The following is a 16,410-nucleotide window of genomic DNA, read 5'->3' as shown; positions in this document are numbered from 1 at the left end:
CTAGCGTGTTTAATTAGTTACTTATTTAAATTAAAAATAAAACTTATTTAAATTAAGAATAAACAGATTACGAAAATTTTCAAAGTTTTCAGAGAAACTTTTCCAAATGGGACAAAACTTAAGAATCAATAATGACAACCTTATTTCTTTCCCTTATTTATAAAATTTTCGTTCGGCACACCAATAAAAATACATATGCTTGTATGCAAATAATTATAAACTCTTTATTTCTTAAAGCTTGGAATTTTGTAGGGATTTATTTAATTTACTTAACAGCTAATTTATGTTTAAGCAAACTTAACTATCGCTTTTGCTTTCAGCTCACACTTTCTTGCCAGAATGCAAATTGTCTAGAGCGTGTGTATTCAAATGAAGGAGAAAGAAGTTAATAAGTATTTAATGGAAAGTTTTGGAAGGTGAAATTGGAGCGTGTTCAGTGTGATATAAGATTTATATCACACTGTACGTTACTTAACTACATTTATAGATTTTCTGGTGCCTCGTTCATTTTCAACAGAAATGAAATCAATATAAACTTGAATTCAAATAATTAAAGTTTTGAAATCTTTATAACACCGTATTTGCAACAAATACGTATGTTTCATTTTAAATTTCGTATTTACATTAATGACAATTTTAGACAATTTTTTTTTCGAATTCCCATTTTACATAATGTGAAGTTCTATGGATTTTTTGGGGAGGGGGGGGGGTAATCAATTTGAAACAATGTTATGTTTTATTCTTTTTTTCCAAGTGTTTCGAAGGAGAGTAGGGAAAATCCTCGTACATTTGAGATTCCCTTTTTTTTCGGTTTTGTATGAATTTTAATGTAATGAAAATCTGTTTCTTTTTTCGGTTTTTGATCTCAAATGAACCAGGAACCAATTAATATGCTTCGAAAACGAAACACGTTTTCGAAGCATATTAATTGACTTTAGGAAACTTTAATTCACTTTTCCCTGATCAGTTCTGAATTGGAGTTTCAGTAAAAGAAGATTAATTTTTATTTTTCTATTGTCTTGTATATATATTTTTTTCTTTACGCCTTTCTAGTTTTCGAATTTGTACTACTTTAATTCGTTTTTTAATTTTGAATTGTTTAAATATTATTGTTGAGGAATTGCCTTGATTTGACTCCAATTTACTTTTACTTTAGATGCTTTAAGTTTATTTTACTTCAATCCTGTAGCTATAGCTCAGGAAGGGTATATAAAAAATTTGTTTTTAATTTTTGCCTCTTATTAAGTTTCTCTATGAGTATATATCTAAAATATAAAAAACACGGTGGCTTTGCTCTACGCAGTTTCCAGTTAACTTTACACAATTCAGGATCTTTTCCCTAGACCAGTACTTTCGAGAACATTCTAGCCTATTACGTAACCGCTGCTATAAATAACGAATTCGCGCCGCTTGGCGTCAGAAGCTCCTCTCTCCCTCTGCTGTTAAGATCTATGCTGCGCTTCTCATCGTTCTTCCCTTTTTTAGAATAGTTATAACGTCAAAAGCCTAGTTTTCATCGTATTCAGTTTAAAACACTATTTGATATGTACTTTGGAGAAGTTAATCTAAAAGAATAATAATCTGCCGTTCAAATGGAATAAAGATGTGCAAGTGAAATCCCTCTGTGTCATCATTTCTGCTATATTCCACTCAGCCAAGGAATGTCCACGACTACTAAAATGTCACATATATATACGCTTAGTGCAGTCGATTACAGCGAAAAAGGGAGGTGCACAACTACTTGTTATAGCAATCCCATATACAAAATTTCAACGTTCTATTGCTACTTGTTGAGTTATGCGAGATACATACACACGTACGTACAGACATCAAGAAAAAAAATCTCTTCTGAATTCATTTTACAATTCGCTTTGGGCCAAAAACAGTCCTTTATTCCGTCGGTGCATACATACGTCGTGCAAAAACGTCTTTCAAATGGTTTGGGGAGCTGTAGAAATGAATATTTTCGTTGAAATATGCTAACTGAAATTTTTCGCGATTACAATCCTTCCTTTACTTCGTAAAAGGAAGTAAAATAGAAAAATAACGATCTTGCATCTCACCGTATGGCAACACTGTGGAAAATGGCAATTTGGCAGGCTGAGTTAAAAATTAAGATCTTAAGAGTGAAAGATTTTACCTTTCGGGCAATCGCAAGTTGCGTGCACAAGGGATACATAATAGCATAACCTTAAGTAAATGTCTAAAGATATTCAAAAGACTCAGCTAAATATGTTTTTAACGTCAATAAAGTATTGTTACGGAAGCTTATTTATCAAACGTTAGAAGTTCTGTTCTAGACGAAATATCATTCCTTATTAAAGTTTTAATAATCCAATGATAATATTTATTACCCGTTACCTCTTCAAATTTTGTATAAATAGGTGTGGCTTTTTTTACATTTTACTTGCAAAAGAATGAAGATTCGAGGCAGATAAATAGGTGATTGTTTACAATGTAAATAAATCGAGAATATATTGTATGTCATAAGCTATTTTATTCTTCTGAACACTCCATAAACTCAAATGTTAATAATACTTTTCTAAAGTAACTTGGCTCCCTAAGATATAAAAGCCTCATAACTTTTACGTTCTTGATTAAACTAGGCTGCCAAAATTCAAAAGTCTTATTATTTCCGAAACATTTACTCAACATTGTATTCTCCCGGTCTATATCTTATCTTCTTTATCTGTGCTAAACAGACGATCTAAACATTCTCCGGAAGTGACATTTAATCCTGATTTACTTCAAAAATTCCATTACAGTAATGACGAGAGTATCTTGAATTTGAATTTATGCTCCAAACAGTGCTTTCTATTCAAAAATGGAAAGAACTTAGTCATCTTTCCTATGCCATCATACATTAAAACGAACGGTTCATGTAAATCTCAGCTCTGAATTGGGAGCTCTCCCAATTCTAGAACACATTTACATAGAGAAATGGAATAGGATTTCCGTTTTTAGTTGTTGATAGCCACCTAAGCGGAGTTTAGAAAAACTCGGTATTTTCAGGCTAAGCAGTCACAGCCGATTCAAGCACAGAATACGAATGCCGAGTCTTAGCTGAAACAAATTTCAGTAAAGAATTTTTTTAAATTAGGGTACACATTATTAAACAGTTTGAATTAGATTTATGTTTAGTAATTTTTAATAAATAGTAGTAACAGTTTAGTATATTTTAATAGCATTTTGGTACATTTTAGTATAGAGTGGATTTTAATATTTTGTTATATCTAGTATAGGAGCTTGTCTAGTTATATTCAGATGAGTTTAGTATGTTTTAGGATAGAAAATGTTTTATCACAGTTGAAACGTTCCGATATTTAATATGTTTCAAACTTTTAAATGTTTTATGGTAATCAAAGGCTTTCAGTTAGGAGTCATTAGGGTTTTTTTTTTTTTTTTTGAAGCATAAGACATAAAAAACGTGGAATCTCTCCGGGACTCGAATATGGACCTCTCGAATCCACGCCGAGTGTGCTACCGTTACACCACGAAGGTATGAAGAAAGGTGGGAGAAAATACCTTACATGCTCCCCCTCTTAAAGGGCGACAAGCAGTTAGTTGATCCAATCGCCAAATCCTAGTGGCGAAGAATCATCATCCACCACTTTTATGTCGGGCGCCACTGTAGAGATATTAAGAAAGGTGGGAGAAAATACCTTACATGCTCCCCCTCTTAAAGGGCGACAAGCAGTTAGTTGATCCAATCGCCAAATCCTAGTGGCGAAGAATCATCATCCACCACTTTTATGTCGGGCGCCACTGTAGAGATATTAAGTTATATAAAGCAGCAAAAATGAAAAATGAGCAATGCCTTCCCCGGGACTTGAACCTGGACCTCTCGAATAGGCTCCGAGTGTGCTACCATTACACCACGAAGGCACGCAGAAAAGAGGAAGAAAACACCTTATACAGTTTTCGTTAGATAATTTTATCAAATATTTCTTGCAGTCAACTTAAGGACTCAAATGTTCTGCAAAGAATTTCCGAATCTTTGAGATAATAGTCTTTGGGGTAGTTTTCGTTTTCCTCCAAATTATCTGAAATCTATTAAATATATTTAGGTATTTATGCAATGGCATAGTTATCTAAATACCTCGGAGATGAAGAAATAATTCGACAGACTGCCATAGATGCATATTTTTCGTTCTTTATCATCATTATAGACATACTGAGGGATATATCCCCGATTCATTTAATTTAATGATATAGAACAATTCATATGTATGTTTGAAGTCAACATTAAGTTTTAAGGAAGCTATTGGAAAGAAAAAAAAACTTATTAAGCAAAGAAAAAGTTAGACGTGAAGGAAAGAAAAACGTTAAAAGTATGGTGAGTTGGGATTTTTTTTTTTTTCTAAAGGCTATTTTTCAATAGTATAAATCTGGTTGGTATTAAAATTAAGCGAAGAAATATTATTGATCAGAGGGCTGATATTTTATTTTTGCCGCTGTGCAAGCTCATACATCACTATCGTCTTTCAAAGATAAAACAGTTTCAGGGGGGAAATACAAAAATCCAGGAAAGGACTTGAGAAGAATTTAATGATCCTAGCTAGTTATCTGATTTAGCTTCTCTTACAGACATAATAATCGAAATGAATAAACTAAATCTTGAACTTCAGGGCAAAGAAATGACTATTGTTACGAATTTTGATAGTTCATTTTAGTAGAATTGTAATTAAAATTATTATATTTCCCCGTGCAACGCAGCGCGAGACAAATTTTAAGAGAGAGCTACGCTGGAAAACTAAGAATGCGTGGGTACATGCATTTAACATTGAATAAATGGATATTTTGGCAATTTGTTTTGAAACTAAATACCGTATATACCCGCGTATAAGTCGAGATATTTTGGACAAAAAAAAAAAAAAAAGACTTCAAAGTGGGGGGTCGACTTATACGTGGGGCCATAAAAAATTAAAAGAATCGGAAGTTCAAATATTTCTTTATATAATGCAGTTGTTTTCTTCCCGGGCTCAAATTGGACGACTTATCAAATAAGCCACTTACTTGAAGTAATTTCATGACTTAAATTATGTGACGAACTAATCACAGAGTTTCATACTTTAACTAGAGTACGCTTCGATTAAACCAAAGAATTTTCGGCCACCGAACAACCGATCAATATCGAGCAATAAAAAAGTTTCGCCAACACGCCAAGAAAAGAGAAATGCAGATAGTCATTTTTAAAGATCGTCCGTTGATCATTTTTAAAAAAAAACTTTACCGAAAAACGTGTTTCCATCAGGTGTGCTGGTTCGCGCCCATGAAAAGGGATGGATGGATGCTGACGGAACAGTCGATTGGCTTAAAAATGTGTGGCATAAAAGACCGGGAGCAGCTTTCAAAAAACCTTCGCTTTTAGTATACGATTCTTTTCGTGGACACTTTTCTGAAGAAATGACAAAAGTGACAAAACACCTAAAACCGACTGTAGCCGTAATTCCAGGAGGATTAACATCCGTCATTCAACCCCTAGATGTCTGCCTCAATAAGCCCTTCAAAGTAAATGTTAGAAAATATTGGGCAGAGTGGATTAGTTCCGGTAGACCAACATTTACAAAGGGAGGCAACATATTAATTGCTCAGTGGGTTAAAGATGCTTGGAGCGAAATACCCTCTGAAATGATTATAAAATCATTTAAAAAATGTTGTATTAGCAACGAGCTAGACGGCACGGAAGATGATGCTGTTTTTGAAAGTGGAAATGACGACGGAGGCTCTAGTAGTGATTGTAACAATATAGAGTTCGAGACTGAAAATATGTATGATAATGTAATAATAAATAAATATGTATGATAATAAATAAATATGTATGATCCTAGCTAGTTATCTGATCTAGTTATTAGCCAATGACGACAGAAGAGTTCTATGAAATGTTTGGCGAATCTGACCATGAATCGGACGTTGAAGGATTTTGATTTTGTTTATTTACCAAGGTATTTTTTATCGTATATTTACTTTTTTTTCTCAGATGATTTTGAATAAATGTAGTACTTAAAAAAAAAATTTTCGAAGTTTCTCGGTCGATTTCGGAAGTGTGGGGGGGGGGTCGACTTATACGCGGGTTTCTTATTTTCTACGAATTTTTTATGTCGAAGTGGGGTTGTCGACTTATACGTGGTACCGACTTATACGCGAGTATATACGGTAAATGTAATTGACCACTACGTTAGTTGCAACCTTTATTCATCCGCTTATTGCTTTACAGAAATGTCGAGAAGCAGAAAGTACTAGAAATTTCTCGCGACCATTTGAAAATCATTAAAAGGCCAGAGGGAAGAGTGGCTGAGTTTAGTTACTTAGTTATTGCTGTTGCGGGTTGTTTAGTTCCGCGTGAACTGAGATATCCCAGTTATCTTTCTCTTTAGCTTTGCATTACGTTGTATTTAACGTTTTTAGTAGTTTGAAGTATAACTACTGTTTATACTGCGTAATATTGCGAACACTCGACACTCGTAGGAATATCTCTGAGGAAAATTCCAATGTTCTGATATATTTCTATTGATAACAATAAATTTTATTAACTTATTATTGGACTTGTGGATTCAATCCATTACGGACCCGTACGCACGCAGCACTGTTATTGAGTTAATAGGAAGTATAAACACTTTAAATCAAAATTAAATTTTCGTATATCTAAAGTAAAAGAATACAACTTTTGCCCTTATATACATTTGAAGAACTGAATCAAGAAATATTAAAAAATTGGGTACTTTTCCGTTTTGCCGGCACAAACGATAAAGTCGCCAATAATGGTACAACTGACGCCAAACGGAATATCTTCGCCATGGAGGTAGGAAGTAAGATGGAGTGGCTCTAAACAGGTTTCTCTCGTACCCTGCTCTGAAGCACTGGTGATCCCTACGCGGTGACCAAAACATTGAGTCATTTACCATTAAGTTCAATGAGTTTTGACGCGATAGGATGTAAATATTTTGTAATTAAGTCTTAAATATACATATACACTGGTGTGAAAAATTAAGGATGAAGTCGAAAAATTAGCATATCAGCTGAACGAAGAGCGGACAAAAAGACCAATCAGGAGATTAAGTAAGGTGATGTACGGTAGCACATGCGCAGATATGCAGGTAGACATAATGGGGGAGTGCCTGAGTAGTATAAAGCATGTTGTCGGTGTAAGATCAGTATTTCCGGCAAAGAGATTGCACACCATATAGCAGTTAAAATCACACCGAGTTGCTGCCTCAGCGAGAAATGGCGAATAATCAATTTGTTAGACGACATCTGGATGCTTTTACCCGAGGTCGAATCATTGGGAAGTTGGAGGAAGGCCGCAGTGTGACAAGTGTGGCTGCAGAGTTCGGAATTGCTCACAGCATCGTTTCACGACTTTGGAGACAATTTCAAACTACAGGAACAGCTATCCGGGGGTTTAGTAGTGGTCGTTCACGAGGAACCACACCCGCAGATGACCGGTATATTGCCTTACAGGCCAGAAGAGACAGGCGGCAGACAGCGGGAGAAATCGCTAGACACACGACAAAGGCGACTGGACGACCGATATCGCGTTTTACCGTGGCCAGAAGACTGCACGGTGGTGGTCTGTTTGCACGACGCCCTGTACGGTGTGTACCTCTAACGCCTGCCCATCGGAGAAGGCGTTCTTTGTGGTGCCGGGAACACCGGAATTGGAGAGACAATGAATGGGGACGAGTACACTTTACAGATGAGAGCAGATGCAGTCTGAGTAGCGATTCTCATCACATACTCATCTGGAGAGAGCGGGGAAGCCGCAACCATCCCTCGAACATCATTGAAAGGGACAGGTATGGAGGTGACGTTGTTCTCGTTTGGGGAGGCATCATGCTTGGTAGTCGTACAGACCTTCACATCTTCGACGCAGGTTCAGTCAACGGGACCCGTTATTGTAACGAGATTCTTCTTCCATATGTGCGTCTTTTTAGAGGCGCTATGGGTCCGCAGTTCCTTTTCATGGACGACAATGCACCATGTCATCGCACAGTAGCTGCCGAACAGCTCTTAGAGAGTGAGGATATGGAACGTATGGATTAGCCGGCATGATCTCCGGATCTCAATCCCATTGAGCATGTATGGGATTTTCTAGGCAGACGCTTGGCAGCTCGTACCTTACCACCAATAACGATTCCGGAGCTTCAATTGGCGCTGCAAGACAAATGGGCAGCAATGCCTCAACAACTCATTGACACCCTCATTCTCAGCATGGGCAGACACTGTGAAACCTGCCTAGCAGTCAGGGTAGATCATATCCCCTATTAAAGACCGGATGTTTCTTGCTGGACACCCATCACAGGGATGTTTCGGCCTTCAGTCACATTGCACTCCATGCTACTTTTTCAATAAAGCTTCTTTTTATCCCTCTGATTTCTCTTTTAGTAAGTGTTGCTTACATTCCTCATGTCCTTACGTATTGGGGATTTTACGGTATTAAATGTGTTGATTTGGAAAGCTTTTGTACAAAGTTATATTGAAAAAACCGTCTCGTCCTTAATTTTTGCACACCAGTGTAAATGTACATATTTTCTTTTGGTACAATACTTCAGAGTCCTAAGTATATGAAAACAACATATTTTTAAACAACATTTCATTCTGAACGGAATGCTATACTTTTCACAGAACAGTTTTCTCAGAATGGTTTAATTTGAACGAAATATTTTCACAAATTTTCGTTAATTACATTAGAAAAAAAAATTTAAGGTAATTCGATTTTATTCGGTTAAGGTTCAAAAATTAAGATCAAAGTTTATTGTATTATTAATATTAAAATTATGCATTACTACTTTTTTATTTATAGAGCTTCTTCCTAAAATACTTTCTTAAATATGACATGATTTTTTGCCTTCTGAGGCATCTTTTAAATCAAAAAATATAAGTCAATTTATAATTAATTCGGTTCATTTTAAATTAGAGAATTATTAGAAATTAGCGAAATACTTTAAATAGTACTTAACTTTCTCTGAACATCTCTGAAAGGGAATAAAATAAGTTTTTTAAAGTATTATTTAAAACTTGTAACTGAGTTATTATAAAATGTAAGGGGAATAATTCTTTTAATTATACTTATCAGATTTTTTTTACCCTTAATTTCAACAATACATATTCCAAAACTTTATTACTTTCTTAAGTGCGCATCTCATAGCATTTGCTTTACAATATCTTTTAACAGATTGCTTGCTTTCCAGTACGAACAATTCTTGCTTAAATAGTTTTATAACGTATTTGTCAACAGAATTTCAATTTATGTTTACAATTCAATATTAAGGTTATTATATATTTAGATAACATTTATAATCATTATAAATTAGATACATTTAATAATTAGACTTCTTCACAGTTGTTTATAAATGAATAAATTCTTCATTTCAAATACATTTATAAATAATTTAATGAATATTTAAGTATTTTTCTAAAGGCAGATACATGCTTTTTGCAAGCACATGCATAAATACCCATACATATTTCCTATTTTTCATTTCCGGCATGTTCAAATCTTTAATTTCTGTGCATTCACTATATTTTTCGAGTAAAGTAATTTACACTAATTTAGCATACACCCGAAAGTTTTACATAAAAAATATATATGAATATAATTTGAATGACGGATTGCAGCATTTCAAGGTAATTTTATTTTTAATTAACCCAAATAAGTAAAACGTGTAAGCCCAAGGTGATTATTTTTCAGATATATAAAATTAAAACGATGAATTTAAAATGAGCAGCAGTAAAGCCTCTCCTCTAAAAAATTTTAAAAGGTACATGTTACAATAATATATAGATGTGAAAAAAATTTATTTTTTAAAAAACATTTTGTCGTTTGGAACATAAAATAAAAGTAGCGAATACTCTATCAGGGGTATCGAAAGACGTATACAATTTTAAAGGTACCGTAAGGTATTTTTCATTCTTTAAGCATAACATTTTTGTTAAAATCTATATTTTTGTAGTTCACAGCTTAGAATTTTATAAAACAAATTCATAATCAAAATCGCTGTTGTTAGTTATCGAAATATAACCAAGATGTGATTTTTGCGTAAATGTCACTAAACTATACAAATTGCTATTATCCATCACACTATGAATGTTTCTTTCATGCGAAAGTGTCCCTTTTTCGATTTGTATGGAACTGTCGTGTGTCGAAATACTATCAGAACACTGTCAAGGGAGCTTCTGAATGTAAACAAAGAACACCCCACCCCATCTGGCGACCGAAGCTTCGAAGCAGTGCTTCACTTCTAGTGCCAGTTGACCAATCCTTCCGTTCTTACTTCCATGATCTTCGCTGGTAACTTTTTACGCCTCATTTTCAAAACAAGTCGCAGCCAATCAGATTGATTGTCTTTCAATACTGGCATACAATTACTCAGAATTTTTACAAGATAGCTAAATTTTATGCCCTGAGACCATTCGCGGTCAGACCGCTCACTCGAAGGCGAAAATATAGAAAAGGAAAAGTCAAGGGTTAAAATTCATCAATTCTAATGAGGATACACTAGCGAAGTAAAGCACTGCGGTTTTACATAATTTCTGAGTAAGCTATTCGTACGAATTGAAATAACTCTTGCATTTAAACTTGTATTCCAAATTAAGATTTAACTTGAGATTAATGTAGATAATGACTGAGAGAATTAGATTTTTGTAGCGTAAGATCCCTTGGGGTCACGTGATACGAACCGGCGAATCAGGATGTTGAACCATGAAAGCATAGTAAATTCTTAAATTAATGTCTTTTTACAAATTTGTCTTTATTCATTGGCTTTTTTTTTTTTCAGAATTTTAAACCATATTAAAACGTTTATGCCTTCAAAATAAAAAATTCTTAGACCTAACATTTGTTAATATTTTTTATGTGTGTACTGTATGTTGTCGCCAACAAAGTCTGCTTGGCGAGATTTGCGCCGGCGAAGCGCAAAGTAGTAAAATTGAAACAATTAAATAAATATTTGAAATCTTGATGAGCTTAAAAAATAATTTTGAAATTAGACTTCCTAATTTTCGTAAAATTCAGACCATTGTTTGTTTCATTCATTTCAAACTCATGTGTTGATATTTATATTTCCTAAATATCGTAAGAGATTGCAGTTATCTAAAAATGAAAATAATTGATTTTCGTTCTGATCTACAATTAAAAGCGAGAATATCACAAACAGAAATTGGGATACTCTTGAATGACAAAAATATTCATTCTTAAAAGAAACTTTTCGAAAGTTAAACTGCTTTATATAAACTTAACTTTTGCGAAAATAGTTTTTCAGCGGTGAAGTTGCTAAAATCAAAGTTCAGATCTAGAATAGTAAATGAACATCTGAATTACTGCATGAATTTAGCATTAACATCTTGTGTACCAGAGTACAATAAACTCGAAAAAACAAACAATGTCAGGTTTCACATTAAAATAATTTGCATCTTACCGAATTTTTAATAGTAATATAGAGTATATGATTACACTTTTCTTTAACATATACTACACTTTTTTATAGTTTGTGCATTATAAACGTTTATAATTGAAATATTAAAAGTGAAATACATAATTGTGGAAATTCTAAACTGGCTCGCGTCAAGGCAATATTGCTTTATTTCTATTGCGGAAAATATTCAATGACCTATTAATTATTGGAAGAGTAACTTGTGGCGCCATCTATCATTCTAAATGGTACTTACTTCGTAAATAAGATACCTACCTAGATTCACGGGGTAAATTTAAGAGCGTAGTTGAATGCAAAACAAATCCTAACATGATATTAGAAAGAGATAAAACATTTTCTTGTTTAATATATTCTCAGAACTATACTCTTTATTTATATCAGTCTGCCTTATTTCTTTTGATCGGATGTGTAATTTGCATAAAAAGATTTTTTGGTAAGACAAGGTTGTTATAGCGACATTCAAAATTTTAAATGTGAGGGATAGTTTAAAGTAGATGAATGCGAAACAGATCGGATTCCAATCTGTTCACTGCTGTAAGATGAACCGCGGCATCTTTGTTTAGAGCGCAAATAGATCAACAATCATTATATCACACATTTAAAAACGCCGAGTGACCAGATTTGTTGTGGACGCTATGCTCAATACATGGGATGCTATGCTCAGTTAACACATGGGACGCTATACCCAGTCAATAAATGAGATGATTTAATAACTTAAATGATAATTCCAGAATGGATTTACCATATTTTAATTCACAATAATAAAAGAAGACGTTAGGTTTACTATATCAAAGGGAACTTGTTTATATTTTTTTTTCTTGTTGCCAATTTGAGAAACTACGCTACACTAAAGATAATATTATATGTAGAGGGAGCTGCTACAGACAAGAGCTGGAGTAACCATTAAGCAAAATAAGCATGTGCTTAATGGTTACTTCTCTTAAAGCATCAAGGAAATGAGCATCACAAAAATTTCCCAGTGCTGGTTTTACTGTGGAATATATGGTGTAGGTAATCCAAGATCCAGAGAAAACTAATAGAAAAAAAATCTGATGTGTACACCACATGACTTCCTTGTACGGAATATTAAATTATAAGCATTTTTTTCCTGAATTTCATTAAAATTGATTGAATTGAATTACATCTACTTCGTCGACAGCGCATAAACCACAACAGAATAAATGCACTCTTTAAAATTCAATATATTTGTTTACTATAACGACACTCTGAATGAACAAAATTTATATCACTTGAAGAATTATGCCACATGTTCTATTCAAATACTATAATAAAACTAAAACGATGTATGAAAGAAATTAAGCAAACAAAACAGAAAAGAAACAGTTTTTCACAGACGATTTAGTATTTCTCATTCAATTAATTCCGTTCTCACTTCTGGACAAGGCAAAAATACATAAAAACTCAAAATATCGGAATTAAAAATTACGAAGTAAATCTTAAACACTTATTTCCTCGAAAAAATTCCAGAAAAGATTAAGCATGATTCAGCAGCATTTAAGCAGGATTAATTCTCAATAATAAATGAAGGCGTCATTTTTGTGTTGCGAAGCTTAGTCTCTCTAGATTGGCAACAAATCTACGATTCTGCTGTTTCAAATGTAAACAAATATGTCCGCCATGTTATTTAAAATTTAACCGCACTTAAACAGATTTTAAATTGTTGATAATTGTACAAATATTGCTTCCAGAATTACGAAAGGCATAAAAACCTCAACCGGAAGATAAAAACAACATAATTCAATCATTTTTAAAGCAAAAAATGTACAATTTACAAACATGTAAGAGTAAAGAAACTGAGATTACTGAGCCCGGTAACAGAGTGGATATATACAATCGTACAATATAAATATATTTATATACGTTTGGTGCGGCCGATTGCAACCAAAATACGAGGTGCACATCTACATGTTATAGCAGTCCTATATACAAAATTTCAACGTTCTGAGGCTACTCGTTTTTGAGTTATGCGAGATACGTACGTACATACTTTCGTACAGACGCCACGAAAAATTCTCTTCAGAATTAATTTTAAAGCAGTTTTATAATTTTTTTGAAGGAAAAGAGTCTTTTATTCTGTCCTTACGTACAGATATCATGCAAAAACATCGTTGAATTGCATTCGATAGCGGTCAAAATGGATATTTTCTTTGAAATATGTTGCCTGAAACTTTTCGCGATTACAATACTTCCTTTTTACTTCGTACAAGGAAGTAAAAACAGACGTAAATTTATGTGGAAGCATCAAAATCTTTTAAGTGCTTAGGACTCTAAAAGTCTTAATCCGATCCTGATGCAGATATTTGAATGACAGATGAGATCTTTTGTATTCGGGTATTGTTTCTTACGCTAAATTCATTTACATTATTTGTGCAGTTGAAAATTATGGAGCTATAATAATGTAGCTTTTTGTACATAACTATGAAATATTTTTTTTATCAAAGACGATTAATATATGGTTCTTTTTCAATTAAATCCTTTATTACTTGAAAGCCATAATATTCCTATACATACAAAAGCAATAAAATATTCTCTAATCTTATTGCCAACAAAATGTTTCAAATTATTAATGACTATATATTATTTTTAAGTTGTTCTCTTTTTTTCTACTAGTAAGCAAAATACTCTTATTGTTCTAAATACAAATGATATATCTAGCATTGGATTGGCAATAACTACTTATTTTGATAGCTCGCTATTTTTTTAGCAAGGTGAGAAAAACATAACACGGTTTGAGACACCGCCCAGATGGTATAGTGACTAGGAAAGCCTACTAGGGAAGGCCAGGGTTCGAATCCTGGTGGTGAATGTTTATACTGCCTCCTCTCCCACCTCCAGCATAGGGTCACTCTAAATATATGGCTAGCCGAAAGTCCTCTCGTGTGGCTTGGTGGTAGGGGAGAGGCAACCCTCAAAACTAGGGTCCAACTTCCTTGAAGACCTTCGAAAGTCCAACTTCTTTGAGGTTTCGGCAACCATTCTTGGCCTTTTTTGGTAACCACCTTTAAAAGCGACCAGGATATTTTCTTAAAACATAAATAAATATAAGTATTTATTTTTCTCTAAAGCGATGATTCGTTTAACCGACCGAGATATGCATCAAAACGACCCACAAGATGCCTGATTTCAGCACAAAATTGAAAGATTTTATTCAATAAACAAATCAGAAATTACATTTCCACATACCAGTAAAACAATTTTTATTTAAAACTTTAAAACTATTGAATCGTTTACTTTAACTCAGCATGGTGCAATTTATTGAATAAGCTTGAATGAGTATGTATGTTATAGCAGTTATTTAAACGATCCATGGCATTCCTAAACTGTTTATGTTGATTCTTTCATTAACTCTTTGCGCATTTGGTAACTTACAATAAATCAATATTCACGTGGCTTCAAAACAGTTCATTTCCCCTTTTGACATTTTTACAACCAGTCACGTCATTTCGAATCCTATAATTTTCCAATTATTTTAAAATGTTCTTTCTCTTAACAGTATTACAAAAAAACTAAGGAAAAAAAAAATTCCCTTCTTACATTATTTGCTATTTGTTCATAATTTTATAAACTTATTTGTAATTTTATAGCTAATTAATTCATAATTTTATAAATACAACGATATGAATTAATCAATATAATTTACTTCTTTTTTAGATTTTTCTCCACTTTGAACGGGCTCCGGCAGCCTAGAATAGGGCAGATTTATTACAAACAGTATTTTACGCATATTTTATTACATAAATGAAAGTACCCAATATTTATTAAGTTGGGGGACACTGCTAATGAAAATTACATTAGAAAAGTTCGATTAGCTTTCGTTTTAGTGCAACAGAGGAGAAGGTTGGTTTTTTAGTTTCATTATCGCAAAGCCCACTAGGGCTACCTGCTTAAGGGGAGGGATATCTACGTGGAGGACGTTTTAAGGGAAACTGGGTTGATAAACGTATACGGGGGAGGGGAAATCACAAAAACGCCCATGCAACCAGCCCGTCCTCCGATGTTCGAACGCTGGACCGATCAGCGACTTTACCGCCCAGCCGGCAGGTCCGGCTGGCCTAGAAGATAAAGTGAGTGTTTATTTATCACAACCTGACCATGCAACGAAATACTGTTGAGCATCTGGCAGTATCAGTAGCGATGCGACAATATTTCTGTAAATACGAATAAAGTAATTAAGGTACAATAACACGCAGAACAAATATTAATTTAGAAATCAAACAACAAAAAACAGCGTTACATTTTCAAATTTTCACAGTAAATTGAATTTGAAAATATAACGCTGATTTTTGTTGTTTGATTTCTAAATTAACGTATAAAGTAGTCATTCAACAACAAACAGCAAAGAAAAAGTGTACAAAAAATCTGAAAGTTTTCAGATTTTATATTACGCCCAAAGGGGCTTTTTCTTTAACGTTTTGGGTATTACCTTTTTTATTAAGTATCATGTTCTTCGCACTTAAGCCATAAAATTCAATTCAACAGCAACATTAGAAAACAATTTTAAAATGAGAATATCCTTTAGAATTTACGATACACAGTCTCGCGTGCAAGCGATTAATTTTTTCCCTCGTACAGTGTTGCCGTTGCTCGGTTTGAAATACTTGAGTTTGTTAATCAAAAATTCGTTAAAGTTTAAAAAAAATATGAAATAGCTAATAAAACAAATTCCCAATTAGAGCTTCCAAATGCCCATATTCGGGTGTAGGATTACGTTATTCAAAATTGGATGGTTCCATTGTACCGCTGTTTTATCACGATGCGAGAAACATGCATATATTTATGCAGATTCTTCAGTATTTAATTTCTTTAAATATAACACAGGGAGATAATATTTTGGTGGCAACAATTGAAAAGTGATGCAGCCTTTTAAAGTTTTCAACGCAAAATGCCAAAACGAAATTAAAGCCCTCTGTTCTAATAAGAATAAAGGGAATTTTATTCAGAGGCGGGAACAGCATAT

This window comes from Stegodyphus dumicola, chromosome 1, assembly GCF_044657685.1.
Source record: "Stegodyphus dumicola isolate Sdum_Otavi_A_Nest chromosome 1, ASM4465768v1".
Classification (NCBI taxonomy): domain Eukaryota; kingdom Metazoa; phylum Arthropoda; class Arachnida; order Araneae; family Eresidae; genus Stegodyphus; species Stegodyphus dumicola.
This window is presented reverse-complemented; position numbering follows the sequence as displayed.